The sequence below is a fragment of the Balaenoptera acutorostrata genome, chromosome 14, assembly GCF_949987535.1.
Source record: "Balaenoptera acutorostrata chromosome 14, mBalAcu1.1, whole genome shotgun sequence".
Lineage (NCBI taxonomy): Eukaryota > Metazoa > Chordata > Mammalia > Artiodactyla > Balaenopteridae > Balaenoptera > Balaenoptera acutorostrata.
In genome coordinates, this window is record NC_080077.1 from 53,397,444 (window position 1) to 53,415,654 (window position 18,211).

General features: G+C 47.8%; 1 protein-coding gene across 5 annotated transcripts in view; it reads left to right on the forward strand.

The window, feature by feature from the left end:
- The first annotated feature begins 1,119 nt into the window (after window positions 1-1,119).
- The window catches only part of BEND3 (BEN domain containing 3), a 43,512-nt gene continuing 26,420 nt past the window's right edge, over window positions 1,120-18,211 (forward strand). For 3 of the 5 annotated variants that reach the window (XM_057528149.1, XM_057528150.1, XM_057528151.1), the window contains exon 1: window positions 9,291-9,560. The gene's annotated coding sequence lies outside the window, so the exon portion shown is untranslated. Of the gene's footprint in view, window positions 1,238-9,290; window positions 9,561-10,338; window positions 10,441-18,211 lie in introns of those variants that run through there. The other 2 variants (XM_057528152.1, XM_057528153.1) reach the window with 2 other exon arrangements.

The following is an 18,211-nucleotide window of genomic DNA, read 5'->3' on the forward strand; positions in this document are numbered from 1 at the left end:
CCCATAATTGCCTGCCTCATTTATAACCACCCTGTAGGGTGGGGTTGCCCCATGCTTTGAAAAAGGAAATGGAAGCTGAAAGCTTAAGCAGCATCCAAACTCTCGCACTTAGTACATGTGGGAGCCTGAATTCAAATCCAGGGCTTCATAAGCCCCTACAGTCTACAGCCAGCAAGTGTGACAGCATTTATCACCACCTGCTACCTGCAGGACAGCAATAGGGCTGGAGGGATGGAAATGTGAATGCAAAGGGCCAAGTCCCCAAGGAGCAGCAAAACTAAATCAGGCACATTCTTTAGAAAGAAAAGGGAAAGCAGATTCCTGCAGTGACAGAGATGTTGGCAGTGATCCTTGGAGTTGTGCCGTAGCAGAGGAAGCCACCTTGTCGGCAGACATTCACTCTGTGACCCAGTGCTTCTGGGAGGTTAGGACCGAGTCCAAGTGAGCTTACTCCTCTTTTTCCCACCTGTTATGAGGTGGACTGTGTCCCCAAGATGATGTTGAACTCCTTACACCCCTTGTCTGTGAAATAGGGTCTGTCTGGAAATAGGATCGTCTTGGCAGATGATCAAGTTAAGATGAGGCTGTTAGGGTGGGTCCTGATCCAAGATGACTGTGTCCTTATATAAAGGAGAAATTTAGACACAGAGACAGACATGTACAGAAGGGAGAGGATGTGAAGACCCAGGGAGAATGCCATCTAAGAGCCAAGGAATGCCTGAGGTCCCCAGAAGCTAGGAGAGAGTCCCAGACAGTCCTTGGTTCTGTCCCAGCCCTCAGACAGAACCAAGCCAGCCAACATCTCGATTTGGGACTTCTAGCCCCCAGAACCACTGACACAATAAATTTCTGATGATCTAAGCCATCCAGTTTGTGGTAATTTATAATGGCAGTCCTAGGAAAGAAAAACATCACCCAATACATATATATTTTAAAAGGGAAGATTCGGTTGCGTGGGTTTGTCATTGTCCGTTTCAGAGGCCTGCTGAGCAGGGCTAGCACCGAGCCCCTGGGAAGGTCTGGCATCATCCACATGCAGCCTCGAGTGACTACCCACATTTCAAGCTTCAGCCCCAAGTCCAGTCAGCTGGAGCGTCGAGTGCATGTGTCACAGTCACAGCACGGAAGAGCCACTTGAGATACTGCAGAAGGCAACAGGAGGGATGACATGCATCTGAGGCTTCGTGGAGTCCAGTACAAGAGCATCATAGCAAACATGAATGAACAGTACAGTCAGGTAACGCCAGTTAGGCTGAGATAGGGGCTGTCTGCAATAAAGGAGTACGTAGAACCCTGGGAGCATAGGCCTGGGTGCTACTGCCTCTGGTGTGGGAGGGGGATGGTGAAAACCTCACGACGGAGAAGACATTTGGCTGGGCTTCAAAGGATGAATAGGAGTTGGCAAGGGCACCACAGAAGCGTCACAAGCAAAGGCAGAGGAGAGAGAAATGCCCAGCCTGAGCAGGAAGGAGTGCTTAAGGACTCCCGTGTGTCTTAGAGTAGAATGGAATTTTCTGAAAGGAAAAGATTAAATTCTGTTCTGGTCAGCACTACTATGTTTCAAACAACTAAACTGGAAAATAACCAGACTTAATTGGGAAACAGCAGAAGAATTAGTACTCAGGATATAATGCTGGTCATGCCAATTACCAGTTATGCATCTAGAGTCTGGCACATATTAGGCCTGCAATAATTATTTATTAAATGAAAGAATGAATTACAAACCATATCATCGCTCTGGGCTTTATTTTTTTTCCCATCTGTTTAAAAATGGGGTGGGGGACTTCCCTGGTGGTCAGTGGTTAAGAATCTGCCTGCCAACGCAGGGGACACAGGTTCGATCCCTGGTCCGGGAAGATCCCACATGCCACGGAGCAACTAAGCCCATGCGCCACAACTACTGAAGCCCATGCGCTCTAAGGCCCAAGTGCCACAACTACTGAGCCCACGTGCTGCAACTACTGAAGCCTGGACGCCTAGAGCCCTTGCCCCACAATATGAGAAGCCCGCGCACCGCAATGAAGAGTAGCCCCTGCTCGCCGCAACTAGAGAAAGACCATGCACAGCAACGAAGACCCAACGCAGCCAAAAATAAATAAATAAATAAATTTATATATTTTTTAAATGGGGTGGATTGGGACTTCCTTGGTGGTCCAGCGGTTAAGACTCCATGCTTCCAATGCAGGGGGCGTGGGTTCAATTCCTGGCTGGGGAACTAAGATCCCACATGCTGCGGGCAGTGTGGCCAAAAAATAAATAAATAAATAAAAATGGGGTGGATTGGTATGGCGAGGTGATATAGCTATTCCACCTCTCTCAGGTCTGTGATCAAGGGCAAACAGGATGACAAAATGTGAAAACGCTATTGTTATAGATTAAATGTTTGTGTCCCTCCCAAATTCATATGCTGAAGCCCTAACTGCCAACATAATGGTATTTGGAGATGGAGCCTTTTTGGAAATATTTAGGGTTAGATGATGTTGTAAGTGTGGGGCCCTCGTGATGGGATTAGTGTCCTCATAAGAAGAGATACCAGGGAAGGAGCTTGCTCTCTATCCACCATGTGAGGATGCAGCAAGAAGGTGGCTATCTGCAAACCAGGAAGACAGCTCTCACCAGAACCCAACCATGCCAGCACCCTGATCTCGGACTTCCAGCCTCCAGAGATGTGAGAAAAGAAATTTCTGCTATTTAAGCGACCCAGTGTATGGTATTTTATTATAGCAGCCTGAGCAGACTAAGACAACTATGGAAAGAACTTTGTACCTGTATGATATTATTCCAGAGTTGGTATAGAAGGGTGGATGGAGCCCTAGATTGGGCGGGGGGGTGGGGTGGGGTGGGGTGGGGTGGGGTGGGGGTGGTTCTGGCATGTGGCCCAGATCCTGCCATGACTTAGCTGCCTGCCTTTGGGCTATTCCCTTATAACACATAGGTGGTGCAGGGACAATTCCAGGAGGCGCCGTTCACATAGACTAGGAGCTGTCCTGCTCCAAGCCTTTGACCCTTTGTTTCTTCATCTATAGAGAGGGAAAGAGAAATGGAACATATGATATCTAACAACAATTCACTTATTCTTTCAGCAACTATTTGTTGAGAATTGACTATGTCTCAGGCACAGAGCCAGGCACTCGGAGAGAGTGTTGGAACATGGTCTTGCCCTCCAAAAGTTTACATTCTAGTTGGGGAGACAGATAAAAAGGCAATCACAGCTTCACATGAGCCAGGTCTCTGTGTCAGTCTGCTCAGGCTGCTATAACAAAATAGCACAGACTGAGGGACTTAAACAACAGAAATGTATTTTCTCACAGTTCTGGAGGCTGGAAGTCCAAGATCAAGGTGCCAGCAGGGGTCTCCTGAGGCTCTCTTCCAGGCCTGCAGACAGCCACCCACGTGTCCTGACACGGCCTTTTCTCTGTGTATGCACATCCCTCTTATAAGGACACCAGCCATTGGATTGAGGGCCACTCACATAACCTCATTTAACCTTAACCACCTCTTTAAAGGCCCTATATCCAAATACAGTCACATTCTGAGCTACACTGGGGGTTAGGAGTCCAACACCTCAATTTGAGGGGCCACAATTCAGTCCATAACAGCCTCTATGACAGGAAGAGAACAAGGTGCCATGGAGGTGCAGAGCAGGGGCCTCCACCCCAGACTGGGACCCACGAGGCCTCTTGAGGAAGAGAGCTAAGCTGCCAGGGACTGAAGAATGAGGCTGGAGGCTGAGCTGCTACTATTTTTAATTAATTAATTAATTAAATTTTTTGGCTGCACGACAGCATGCAGGATCTAAGTTCCCCAACCAAGGATCGAACCCGTGCCCCCTGCAGTGGGAGCGTGGAGTCCTAACCACTGGACGGCCAGAGAATTCCCCGAGCTGCTACTTCAATGAATACAACTGTGTGAAACACTAACCTTGTATATTTTACTCTTTGGTGGACTCATTTATTTATTTATTTATTTGTTTGTTTGTTTATTATTTTTTTAAAGGGTTAGGGCACCCACTGTTTTTGTTTTTTGTTTTTTTTTTTAGATAGTAGTCATCTTTTCTTTTTTAAATTTATTTATTTATTTATTTTTGTCTGTGTTGGGTCTTCGTTTCTGTGCGAGGGCTTTCTCTAGTTGTGGCAGGCGGGGGCCACTCTTCATCGCGGTGCGCGGGCCTCTCGCTGTCACGGCCTCTCTTGTTGCGGAGCACAGGCTCCAGACGCGCACGCTCAGTAGTTGTGGCTCACGGGCCCAGTTGCTCCGCGGCATGTGGGATCTTCCTAGACCAGGGCTCGAACCCGTGTCCCCTGCATCGGCAGGCGGATTCTCAACCACTGCGCCACCAGGGAAGCCCGGACTCATTTATTTTTAAACCTATTTGGCCTTTGGTAGGTGTGACATACAAAAAGGAACCCCAAAACATCGTTCCAGAGGCTAGTGTGCCTTGGGCAAGCTACCTTTCCTTTTTGCCTCAGTTTCCTTATTGGTATAATCAGGCCATTGGCATCTATTACTTCTCAGGCCCTAATGTGCCGTGATTATAGGGAAATCCTTAGACATATTTGGTTACATCTCTAAAATACCGTGCTGACACTAGAAGCTTGGGGAAAGGGAGCCGTGGATTCTGTAGCCAAATACTGTATTTACTTTTGGAGCATTATTACTAAGATTTCTTCTCTTCTTTTTTTTTCCTGTCATGACAATAGATTGATAAAGGGGAGTCAGGTGACGGGTGTCAATCCAGGCACTCACACCAGTGTTGCATGACTTTTAGCTACTCCAGGGTGACTTTTGTTCCTTAGGCCAAGGTGACAACTCGACTCTTTTTTGGTCTGTGGGAGGGGGAAAGGGCTACAAAAGCAATAAATGCTCATTGTGGGGGGAAAAAATGAAATCAAACATTTCATAAAGGTTTAACATGAAAAAGTAAGTCCTTCTTCCCACCGTTCTATACCTCAGGGGTATCCACTGTTACCCCTGTGTTTTCCAGACCTTTTCTATTCACATCCAGATAGGTACATACATGTTTTTCTTTTTTTACAAAAATGAGATTACACTATATAGAGATCTATAATTTTCTTTTTACTCAATAATATGTCATAGACACTTTTCTGTACCCATAAAAAAGAGTACCTCCCCTCTTTCTAAAGCTGACATAGTATAACATAGCATGTGTCATCCATTTGACTATTTTCCAAGTTCTCTCCAATTTTTTTTCTATTATGAATGATCCTGCAATGAACATCCTTGTAGATGTAGCCTTGGTTGAGTTAGGATAGATTCCTAAAGGTAGAATCACTGGATCTCAAGTTCATTTCTACGAGGTATTTCATTTTACAGAGATTTCAGGCAAGTCAAGTTAAGACTTTAAAAATGTATATGTATGTATGGAGAGCATCTCATTTAGAGCCTTTTGACCCACAGCATGAAATAATTTCTTAAAAACCTGCCAATTACTAGAGCAGTATTATATCTCCTTTTTTTTTTCTTTGTTAGTGGGCTCTGATTGGCTGGGAAACCAGCCTCCCCTTGCTCCCTGCTTCCTGCCTGTCGCTGCGGCTGTGATCAGTGTGGGGAACTCCTGACTGCAGGCCCTTGAGTGCCCTCTGGGCTCGGGGGCCCTGGTGGCTGCAGCGCCTCCAGCTAGCACTCTGGGTTCAGAATGAGCTATAGTTCAGGCTGGCATTTGTTTTCTCAAGGGCTTGAGATTGAGAGTGGGATTGCAGCAGTTCTCACTCTCCCTAATATTTCTTTTTGCAGACTCCTATTGTGCAAACCAGATACTCAACTAAAATCAGATGCTAATGGTTATGCTGGGTGCTTAAAATCTCAAGGTGCTATAAATTATTCAGTAGTTCTTCTACTCATAAGGAAAGCTGCCCAGCATAAAGTCTCTGCAGCTTTTCATTCAAAATCTCATTTTTTTCCACATTGGGTCACAATGTGCCATTACCTGCTCCAGATTCCACTGAAGGTAGGGCTTCCCCGCCACCTCCCAGCACACAAGGGGTTAAACTCAACTCCCTGAGCCCACCTTCCCAAACAAAAGTCAGTTTTGCAAGTTATTCAGCAAGGTGTCTTTCAATAGGTTCTATATAATAAAGTTAATACAGGCTCCTCTGTCCCTCCTCTTTTTCCCTCTTACTTCTCGGTTGTGAGTATTCACGGAATCTGGATCTGCCAGCTACTTCTGTTTGAAGTTGAAGGCTTGGCAAAATTTTACATGCATCAGGCAAGAAATAAAGTGGAAATGTCTACAAGTAACAGTGAAATCTGTTACATTGTTCTGACTTAACTACTGGGGGGAAAAAAGTCCTACTAAATACTGTCTTGGCAACTATAGATACATTTTAGCGATGATCAAAACTTTTAGAAAAACAGCTAAAAGATACCTGAAACCTGATGTCTGTCTGTCTGCCACTCTTAATTATATACATTGACATTAAAGATATCCCACTCTTCATTAAATGCTGTGTAATTTTCCTTTTGAGTTTTTACAGTTAGTGTTTATGTGAGTCCTTTATATGGCCAAGTAGCCAGTTCACCCCCTGCTGCCTTTTACTCAGGTAAAATTGGAAATGAATTCATTAGATCAATTGCAGCAACTCTAATTTGAAATCTTGAAAAATGCATTGCTAATTAAGAAATTTCCAATCAAGTAGACTTCTAAATCTCAGGTTGTTATTTCTTTCAGGTCTTTATAAGTATCCTTATGAACCAGTAGCAGTCACTCCTACTGACTTTTTAAGATTGTGTCAGGCAAGCATTGTGTTTTTTAAACCTCATTCCTCTCCCCATCTTACTCCATGTTTATTCATATTTTTTATAAGGCATTACGTTTATCCAATAGCACTTTCAAAACTATTGTTTTTTTAAAGGCTCCAAGATACAACTGGAATACAATTCCAATGCATTTGTTTTCCCTTTCTCCTTATTAAAAAAAATAGAAATTCATATAAACATACAAAACCATTTGAAGGTAGGTAGTTTCCTTTCCCACATAGCAATAACTTCCATTCCTATCTGTTAATAACTTATTTGGAACAGCTTACTTTGTTAAGTAGCAATGCTGATCCAGTTATGCAAATTAAGATACTTTAATTTGAATAATACTCAAGGTCACTTTGTAATTTCCTGAGAGATTATGTTTTGAAAAGTCAGTTTAAGTCAGTTAAGCACGCTGCTTGCCTTAGATGCTATTTATTAATAAAATTATTGTATTTGACAAAAACTTTGGTTTTGAACAATGTGAACAAAGAAATGTTAATTTCTAATTATTTTATATCTATTGTTTTATTATTTAATTTCTCCTCCAATACCTGAGTTGTTTTGTGAATGATTGGCTATAGACATATCCCTTAACACACATTTCATCTAGTCCCTTTTGTAAAAATGTAACAAGGTCATTTTACATTTTTAAACCATAAAGTGGTTTAAAAATGCAAAGTGAGCTTAAATGCTACTCTTAACTCTTCCTAACTTTTCCACTGGGAAACCCTAGAAAACTGAATTAATGAAATGCAACTTATGCTTTTTAAATTCTAATTATAACTGTCACATTAAATTGAAGGTGAGACTAAAACTGCTATATCTGTTAACTAAGTCAAGTGATGTACTATATCATACGTGTTATTTAATGTGCGAATGTTAAAAGTCAAGTTCCCGGCAGAAATCGAAGTGCCTCCATTCTGTCTTCAGGGAATGTATAAATTAACCATTCTGCCCCAAGCGGTCCTCCTCCCTTCCTCCCTCCGCCCTATTTTAAATGTAGATAGGGCAACCCAAGTCTTTTGAATTTGAAGGGCTGCTATCTCGGCCCCATTCTTTTCTTCATCCTGTTTTGAATGACACTGAGCACGTATGGATTCTTTTATAAAAGCACCCCCTGGATGCAGGGCTTGGTTCTCCCGGCTGCTTGCTAATTTTGCATAGCAATTAGTACTGACTTCTCAAAATCGGCTATCCAAATACAGTTCGAGAACGTTCCACGTAGTTCCTCAAAGGTCTTAGATAACCTCTTGCCTCTTGATTTCAAACCCGAAGGGGAAGAACTTGCATAATTGCTAAATTCCCAGTTGGAGCGGTCTGGCAGAGGATACGTAATCCAAAACGATACGTTAATTCAAACCCTCCCCGCGCCTGGGCAGCAAGGAGCCAGCATATGCCTTCTTGTAAAATCTATTCTACCAGTTCACTGACCGCGCAGGGCTGGGCCACATGGCCCTTCCTTGCAGCCAGTCAGCTGTGAGCAGCAGATGGGATAATTTGCATTTTTCTTTTTATACTTTCTTCGACCGGCAAATTAAAGGATTTTTTTAAAATTTACATTCTCATTGTTTGCCTTAAATATAAACGTGGCTTAACTGTTGGGTTGGGCTTCCCTGACCCTCACACCCCACACTCCTTCAAGTCAGTGAGACTTGAGAAAATACCTGAGCGGTACGTTTCGTGTTTATCAACTTGGAATCTCCAGTCCGGGAGTCATGAGTAGAAAGAATCAGCTTTTACTGAGTTGGTGACTCGTGTTTTTCTATTTTAAGAGCTTGGCGCAGATACCCCGTGGGTTTGTCTGTGGCATGTGGGTCTGCGAGCGCGCGCACTTCTGAATCTCTGGCTCTGTGGCCTCAAACCTCAAAACTTCGGGTTACAAGTAAAAGGCAGATTTTTAGCTCTCAGCCTTACATGAGAGGGCGGCCACCCTGCTGGGGGAGTGGCCAGAGCCAGTGTTTCCCAGCGCCGGGGTCGCTCTCCCGCGGCCCGCCAGACTCCATGCCGGCTCCGCGGGGCCACGGGGCCCCCGCGCCCCGATGTCTTTGTGCCGATCGCGGCGCGGGAACACTCGCCCGGGGGGCCAGGGCCACGGCGGAGATACCAAAAATGCTGGAGAGGCGCGGCCGCGAGGGGAGGCGCCCAGTACAGTCGCCGATCCGCAGAGGAAAAAAAAAAAAAAAAAAAGTAGAAAAAGAGGCTTTTCAGGTCAAACTCCTCGTATCTAAGAAACCACGTTTTAGAGAAATGACTCGCGATGGGGAGAACACACGGTGTGCAGGGTACATTGTTAGCCAGCGCTGGCCCGGCTCACCGTGGGTGCGCGGCCGCCGCTCCCCGCCCCGGGCAGCGGGCGCGGGCCCACGTGGAGCCGCGCGGTACCGGATGAGCGCGCCGGGCAGCCCGGGTCCCCGGAGCGCGCGCCCCAGCTCCCTGCCGCGGCCGTTCACGCCCGAGCGCCGCCGCCGGTCCCGCGTGTGCCCCGCTGAGGGGGAGGGGCGGGCCGGGGGTGGGGGCGGAGGGGTTGTGGTTCCACTGCAGCGGGGGCTCCTGTGTCCTTGTGCGGAAATGACACACGGAGTCCCGTCACGTCACGCGAGAGCGCAGCGCACGGACACACACAAAGAGAGGGGAAAATACACGGCGCCCGCCCGCTGCCCCCAGCAACTCCCCGGGCCGCCCCGGCCTGGCCCTCCGCGCGCGGCCCCCACTCCCCAGCCCCGCGCTCCCCCCAACCCCCACGTGGTGCCCCAACTCGGCGCGGGCCCGCTCTGCAAAGTACAGAACTCGTGTCCCAGGTAAGTGCGGGGCGGTTCAAGCCGGCCGCGCGGTGGCGGCGGCGGCGGCGGCTCCGGAGCAGACGGACGGGAGAGTGGCTGCAACATCCATGCTGGGGTGGGGGCGGGAGCAAGGGAGGAGACGCGCAGGGGGGCTGCCCGGAGCGCGCTCGCCGGGAGGAGCGCCCACCCCCGCGCAGGGCCGGGACGCCGCAGCGGGCGCCCGGTGCCCACGGGCTCGCCGCGCCCATTGTGCCGCGCGCTCCTTTGTGCCCGCTCGGAACGCGGCGGCTCCATGTCGTTCCGGGGAGCACGCGCGCCGCGCGGGGGCGGGGGGGGACGCGTAGTGGAACAGTCCGCGCCGCCGCCCCACTCGCGCCGCGCGCCGGCCCCGCACCCCCGCCGGGCGCCGCGATGGAGCGGCCGGAGCCGCCGGAAGGCTCTGCGAAGCCCGCGGTGGACTCGGCGCTCGCGTTCGGGCGGGCTGCGGCTGGGGACGACTCGGCGTGCAGAAGGGGGTGTCAGAGCAGGAGCAGGGGGCGGGGACTGGAGGGAGATGCCGAGCGGGGAGCGGGAGGCCCGAGAAGCTGCCTCTCGGAGGGACGCTGCCGCCGGAGTCAGCAAATGGAGCGAGGCAGGCCCGCGGCGGCGGCGGCGGCGGCGGCGGCCGGGAGCGGACAGGGACGGGCCCCGCCGCCAGGGGGCGCAGCGCTCCCTCCCCGGCCATCCACGGCGCGGTTCGCGGTTCCCGCTGCCCGGGAGCTAGAGGCGGGCGCCCGGCAGGCGCGAGGCCTTCCCGGCCGGCCGCCGAGCCGGAGCCGAGGCGCCCGCCGCCCCTCGTGACCGCCCCCTCTTTCTCGTAAACGTGAGTTCCCACGCAGCCTTGGTCCTCGCTGCGCCGGTGAGTTGTTCTGCAACGCGCGTGAGGGCCTTGCGTGTCGACACAGTTTTTTTCCCAAGGTGTTTTTTGCAGAGGTAAAGGACTTTTGAGTGCTCAGGTGGCCCGTCCGGAAGAATTTTACATGCAGATGCCAACCAGGCAAGGATGTACGGAACAGGGCTAAGCACTTCGGTGTCAACTTCACCTTCTTAAAAGTAATTTTTGTAACTTTTTAACTGTTCCCCGTGCCTCGGGGCAACGCGTAGAGTGCCCGAAAGCTGCGGCTTCGGGAAACTGAGGCTAGGAAGTGAGTTCTCGGGCTGGGGCTGGCTCGGGATGGGCCCAGAGGGACAGAGACGAAGGAGATTCTTTTGTTATCCACACTCCCAAACCCGCCCCCCTCAGTTTTTCTGGGGTTTTTGTTGTTGTTGTTGTTTATTTTTTTAACCATCCATTCCTAATTTCCAGTTTCATGTCGCCGTACAGGACCCTGTCAGCTTCCTTCACCCTCAGTACTGAGATTTGCTGAGATTCTGTATCTTCACAGTTTTACATCCCGAGCCATTAACCCAGTGTCTGATAACTTAGTAGGTGCTCAATAAATTTTTGCTGAATGAACGGAGAGCTTCTTGGATTACAGAAGAAAGCGGGGCCAGTGCATGCTGTTCCTGCTAGTGGGCTAGCTGGCGTGTGCATGGCCCTTGAAATGAAATTCATGGAAAAACCAGAGCCTTTAAAATCTGTCACATAAACACTCCACCACTGAACGTGGGTTTTACCGTAGAGGCCATGTCCTTGTTGAAGCGATTTAACAGAAAAGTGTTATGTTCTTGCCTTCCCCCACCACGTACAAAGCACTAGTAATAGAAGAGAGACCACTTACTACCTAGTAGACAAGATGGCCAGCATCCCAATAATCTGTTAAAGGTACCACATGGACACATTTTCTTTACCCTCTTCCAAACTTCTGGGCTCCTAAGTATCTCATAGATGAGCAAAAGAGGAGTAGAATGTCTAATAATTAGGAAGAAAAAAACTGGAATCAACCCTGACAGAAGTTTGAGTAGGTGAAAATTTAATCTCCTGCTGGACTGTTCCACCTGCCACAGGTGGGACAGTCCAGCAGGAGAGCTGTTTAGAAAGCCCCTGAAGCAACAGGGAAAGAAACCACATGCTTTTTATGAATTGTATTGACACCATGGTGAAAAATTGGGGGATCTGTCTTTTAAAGACCTCAAATTTTATAACGTAGAGACACATGAAGGTTGCTAGCCAAGCAGCGAAAATAATTTGGTGTTAGTGTATGGGAGGTTGGGGTGTAATGTTTTTGTTTTTCCTGGCACTTAATTTTGATGACAAATTATGGTTCCTCTCCCGTTATTCATTGTGCCTATTATTGGCTAAAGCAAGTTTGGGGGAATTATTTGTAGAATCAGTCTTTGGGGTGATGGAACTTTTCTGTATCCTCTTGATGGTGGCTACAGGGATGTATACCTGTGTTACCTTTCATAGAACTACACCCCCTCCCTCCAGAAAGTAAATTTTACTGTATGGTAATTTTAAAAAAATAGAAATTGAAGTCACACACACACAAAACATGATCCCAAAAGGGATATTTTATGTGCTTTGTGAGCCTCACCTTGCTCTTGCTGTTTCTTTCCCACTTCACATTGGACAATGGCTCTTCTCCCCCGTCTGATGTTCCAGTATCTCTTGCAACATTATTTCAGCCCAGGCTCTTGTAGTTTCTGGAACGAGCTGCCACACATGACCCGCACATGCCAAGCTAAGGGCTCTCCACGCTGGCATCAAGCCTTCAGTGTGTCAACAGGAGAGGTGTGATTTCATTTGGAGTGGCATTAATGCCTGGCATGTTAGTCCCTGAATGATCAGACTTTTTACAAACTATCGTTTTAGAGCTGAGTTTTTCTCAGCAGCTCACCTGGTAACATGCCCTTCCTCTATTTTTAATTCAACTTGAAACACATGTACGGACATCCCTCAATATTTGTGGGGGATTGGATCCAGGACCCCCTTCAGATACCAAAATCCACAGATGCTCAAGTCCCTTACAGCGAGTCCTTCATATCCTCGGATTTCGAACCCACAGATTTGGAAGGCTGACTATTTAAAATCAGCACTTTTAGGTTTTTGTTCTCTACTAACGGCCACCTCTCCTCTCCTCTTGTCTGATTTTCAGTTATCAGTTATCACTGCCCAGTGAAACACAGTATCTGTAAAGGCATTGAATGCTCAGTTGAATAAATCACATGTTGGTCTTTTCTTGTTTGCCAGGGGCTGTTGGTTTGAGCACGGAGCTAGTAAATTGAAGGGGGGAGGCTGGGGATGTGGAGGGGGGTAGCTTACACACGACTATGCCCCAACTCGAGTTAGCTCATGTGGTCACAAGACACCACATTTGTAAAAGTGGGAAGTACAGAGGAAACTCTGCTTATACCTCCTAGGAAAATTAGTCACCATTGTCCAATCAGTCACATGGGTGGCTGCTGGGATATGCTGGCCCTCCTTTTCTCCTTGACCCCAGCTTCTGGGTTCCATGGTTAAAGTTAAAAGCAGAGTCTGACTCCTCCTACCATTGATGTCGAAGGAGGTAGCCAGTCCTTCGTGAGGCCAGGGAGGGCTTAATAAGTAGAAGCCCTTAGCTGAGGAAGACATCACATTTAGTCACATTCAGAAAACGTAGTCTCCGAAGGGTGAGACACCGCATCGCAGGCAGGCGGGGCTGTGTGATTCTCCTTCGCTGCTCGCGCTGAAAGATAAGGCTGTTCTCTGAATGCGGAAGGCAGCGACAATTACAGCTTTAGGAAACTCGGGAGCATTGCCCTGGTTTTGTGAGGACTGGTATTTTTCAAACTTTTTTTGAAGATGTGTCTAAAAATAAAAACAAATTGCAAACATGTCCTGCAAGTCCCATGGGCTGGATGCCACAGCCAAGAGGGCCGGGTTCTGAGATCCCCAAGGCTCCCAGCCGTTCCTGCAGACCCAGAGACGGAGCCCAGCAAGAGTGGATGGCATGGGAACATTCTTCCCGTCCTTAGGGAGAGCATTTTGATTTCACCCCTTCCAGTTTAACGTTTCTTTTTTCTTTCATTTGAAAGAAACATTACAAAACCTTTTAAAAGTTTTAAACCATTTTATTTTAGTTTTTAAAACTGTTCACCGTTAAGATGCACTTTAAACATCTTTAAAAAAAAAAAAAAGGCTTTATAATAAGTAACGTTTACTGAGTGCTGTGTGCCAGGCACTTTTTCCTTTGTAGTTTTCACAGAGTCTCTAGAAGGAAAGGTAGTGTGTGCAGCTCCTTTTACAGAAGAAAGCACCAAGGCTTGGCTGGGTAAGCCACTTGCCCAGGATTAGAAGCTAAACGTAGGTGAAGCCAGGGTTAGATAGAACACAGGTCTTTCTGCCCCTAAAGTTTAGTAGGGAATTCCATTTTCATCCAAATCAGCTGTACCTTCGTGATCCGAAGGCCCACCTGGCCTGTTGACTTGCTCCTGCATCTGAGCCCAGCCTACAACTGTGTGCTCCGCAGGGAAGGGGGAAGGCAGAGCGGGGATGGTCCACCCCCCTTCGGTCCCAGCTCTTCTTGGAAGGCTGGAACGAGGCCACCACCCCGAGTCCACCTGCCTCTTTCCCTCTTCTTGCTCTCAGCAGCACCCACCCCAAGCGAGGCACAGCCCGCCGCCCCCCTGCTTCTCTGTCTGTAAACTGGGAGGACTGTTGTGAGGACTGCACCGGTGAACGTGTAAAACACTTAGACCTCAGAGGCAGCACTGCATGAATGTCAGCTGCTGTCCTCCTTTTCTATGTTTAGTTTTTAAAAATCAGTATAACCTGTGGTGGGGAGGCTTCATGAAGTCAGATCACATGGCTTGGCAAGATGAAGTAAGGTTTAGTTAGGTCTTAGTTAAACTGTTTAAATCCTTGCATGTATTTTATTAATATCACCTTTAAAATGGTCTGGGCCTGATCTCCGTGTTTTACCTTTTGTATGTGGCAGGGCTGCACAGCCACCATCCCGGGGGTCTCAGGCTCCGAGCATTCCTGTTCTGGGGCTCTGGGGCTCACGTTCTCAAGGGGACCCTCAGGTGGTGCGAGTTCGCCTCGCTTTCCATCTGGAAACAGGAGTGGAGGTCGGGAGGATTTGCCCCAATGCGGCCTGAGGTCGGGCTGCTGGGCCAGGTCTTTGGACCTGACCTCATCGTGCGGGGGAGTCCTAAGTCCCGTGGACGTTTCCGATGTGGTAGGGCAGAGTCCTGAGTCAGCCGCCTGGGATTTGAATGTTGAGGTTTCAGGAAGCCCAAGTACTTCCCATTTCTGAGCCTGCTGCTTGTCCTGTGAGACTCGGGCAGCCGCAAGCCTCTAGCGCCTCTGATTAGCCTGGGCTAGATTCTCCTAAAATAACTCAATGCAGAGGCACCCCAGGTCACTCCCAGCCCCCTGTGGGCGCCACTAGAGGACATTTTTCTTTGGAAACCTGTGGGGCGCTTAGGGAAGAGCCCAATGATCCTGTGCGGGCAGAGGGGTTTGCCATGCCAGGTGCCCCCTGCTTGCCTTACCGTGGTCTAGCCTCCAGCTCCTGACAAAGACAGGCTCTCCCAACCCCCCAGTCAGATTCTCGCGTGACTCCTTATTACGCACTTTGAGCTGGTGACCTCAGGACACTCCTTCCTTTTTCTGTGGCCCAGCCACTCCTCAGCTCCCCAGACCTCCCCTCCCCTCTCCCCACTGCATCCTGCTGCTTCACCCTGGAGCCAGGGCCCCTAGAGCAGGCCCCTGATTTGCCCAGTTTTGTCCGGTTTTGAGGAATCAGGGAAGGAGGGCTCCAGGTTCGGGTCAGAAATCTCCCAGGGTGCTCAGACACAGGCATGAGAGAACCCCAAAGAAAGCACCGTCCATCATCCAGAATGCAGGAACCCAGCAAGTCCAGCCTAGAGAATTGCTAAGCTGCTCTCCAGCCCATTTGTTTTCTCCAGCCAGCCACAGACTCTCTAAATGACCTGGCTTTAGCACTCAGCTTGGATCCCTAATCCAGGAGACTTGGTCCTGGTTTGGTTTTTTTTTTTTTTCCTCCCATGAAATTTGACTTATTTCGAAAAACGCTCCAAGTATCAGGCAATGCACTAATGGGGCCTATAATACACCCACCAGGAAATGGCATTTCCTTAGTGTTCAAAGCTGATCTTTTCACCTTTTTGTTCACACCTTGGCTTGTGAACTGAGAATTTTTTCTGATCTCCCCGTCACCCCATACTGAGGAGCTTTTTACACCTTCAGAGGCAATAATTCAGAGACAGTTATGAAATGAAAGGTCTGCACTAGTTTGTCAGTTATATATTGTTTCTTAGAGCATCAGTATTTTAAAATATCCTCCTAGTCTGATGCCCTGGAGGTCCCAAGAAGCTCCTGGACAGTCAGTCTATTTTTCTTTTCTTTTCTTTTTTTTAATTTATTTTATTTATTTGGCTGCGTCGGGTCTTAGTTGCAGCACGCGGGATCTTCACTGCAACATGCGAGATCTTTCGTTGCAGCACACAGGCTCTTCGTCACCCCGTGCGGGCTCAGTGGTTGTGGCGCACGGGCTTAGTTGCCACGCGGCATGTGGGATCTTAGTTCCCCGACCAGGGATTGAACCCGAGTCCCCTGCATTGGAAGGCGGATTCTTAACCACTGGACCACCAGGGAAGTCCCAGCATCAGTATTTTAAATACTTAAATGATTTGAGTTTACATTCTTAGCTTGTTGCTATTTATGGGTATAACTTAGAATATGACCTGGCTAGCAGTAAAGATTGCTAAACTTCTTATTTTTTCATTTTAAAAAAGTCTCATTTTCAAAGAATTGCATGCTCACTGTAGAATATTTGGAAAGTAGAGGAAACTAAAGAAGAAAAATCATCCATAATCATCCTAATTGGAGGTAATTAACATTTTGGCATGTTTTCTTCTGTCTGCTTTATGGCATTTTTCAATTACATTGTCAAGATATCCCCCATGAACTTTGAAGTACATTGTTATTGACTGGGTGGCCCTGTAATGAACAACTGATTTTGAATCTTTACACATAATTTAATGTTCGGCTCTTTCTGTCAATAGAGGTTTTGAAGTCGTGTGTTGAGAAAAATGTGTAGAAGTTGACTTTCTAACTTTGTATATTGGAAATAACAATAGTGATCAAAGGTGATCTCAATCCAGGTCACATTGAGTTTGTTGTCCCTTCCATCTTCTCTGCAGCTTTTTGTGGAATTTGTCAGTAATTAATAGTGACTGATGGTTACAGAGGGCTTACTCTGCACCAGGATTTCCACCCTCAGCCTGACCCTAGAGTTCCTGCCTGTGTTTAACCTAAGATCAATTCGAAGTAAAAGACCCCCTGGCCCAGGTTCTTTGCCCTTCTGGCCTTTGCTCATTTTGTATCATAATTTTCAAGTGTATGAGGCTCTAAGTGACAGAAAAATTTGTCTATAGGTCTTTATAAGCTGAAAGTGATGAAGAAGATCAAGATATGCCCATTTACACATTGACAGCGTTATTTCCAGAGCAAATATTTTCCCCTAGAATTTGCTTTAATGTTATTTCTTACCCCAAAGGAAAAAAATCTTGTAGATATATGTCAGAATTTAATATTATTTGTATCCAGATCACAAAATTGTAAGCACTGGTGGTCTGCACAGCTGTGGCATGCGGCCTGTGTTTATTAGATGTGAGTTACAGTTGTTATAGAAACCTTAATGTAATATCTTCTAACCTTGAGGTTCTGACTGCTCTTTCCTTCCTGTTACTGTTATCTTCTAGTGTTTACCCATCCTCCCCTCCAACAGAAATTCCCAGAGTTCTGTCTTCATCCTCCAGGTCCTCCCATCTCTACCCTGTGTTGGTTTCAATCCCTGTAAATAAGCTATACAGTCGATCGATCCCCTCTGCACAGAGGACAGTCACCCCACCGGCACCAACAGCTCCCTGTTACACAGTGGGGAGTGTAGCCACCAAAGCACAGGGCAGGGAGACCGGAGGCCTCCTGGATAGGGAGGGAGACCATACACAGGGAGACCATACTCCCAGTGTATGGTCTCGAGCATGTTACGAACCTCTCTGAGCCTCAGGTCTCACACCTATACAACGAGATGACTTCTGAGGTTCCGTTTGGCTCTAAAACTCTGCCTCGGTTTCCTCACTTGTAAAATGAGACTAAGAAGAGTTTCCACCTCCTAGGATTGTTAGGTTAATTACACTTAGTAGAGCTCTTAGCACAGCATCTTCCATAGTGTAGGCTGTTGTTTGCATTGTAGGCTGTTGTTTGCATTGAGTCTCCGTCAAGTGTGCAAAAGCACTGGGCAGTGTGGCGAGGAGTTGGAAGGGAATGGCACGGCAGGGTTTCTGCCTTCCAGGGGTTGCCCAGGTGAGCTTGGGTGTCCCTCTGCTCCCGCCACACCCGTGTTGGACACCTCCATTAGCACCCTCAGGGCTGACCTCAGCCAGGGACTCTCCCATCGGATGCCCATTAACAGGCCCCCTTACTGGTTTTCAGCCCTTCTCTGTCTCCTCCCAAAGGGACTACTCCAAATCCTTGTCTCGAAATCTACTTCTGGGGGAACTTACACTAAAAAAAGAAGTGATACCGAAATTTCCATGATACATTAAGCAAAAGAAGCAAGGAGCAAGGATCTTAAACCTTTTAGTCTCAAGATCCCTTTCTACCCTTAAAAAGTATTGAGGACCCCAAATAGCTTTTGTTTATATGGGTTCCTGTCAGTATTTACCATGGTAGAAAC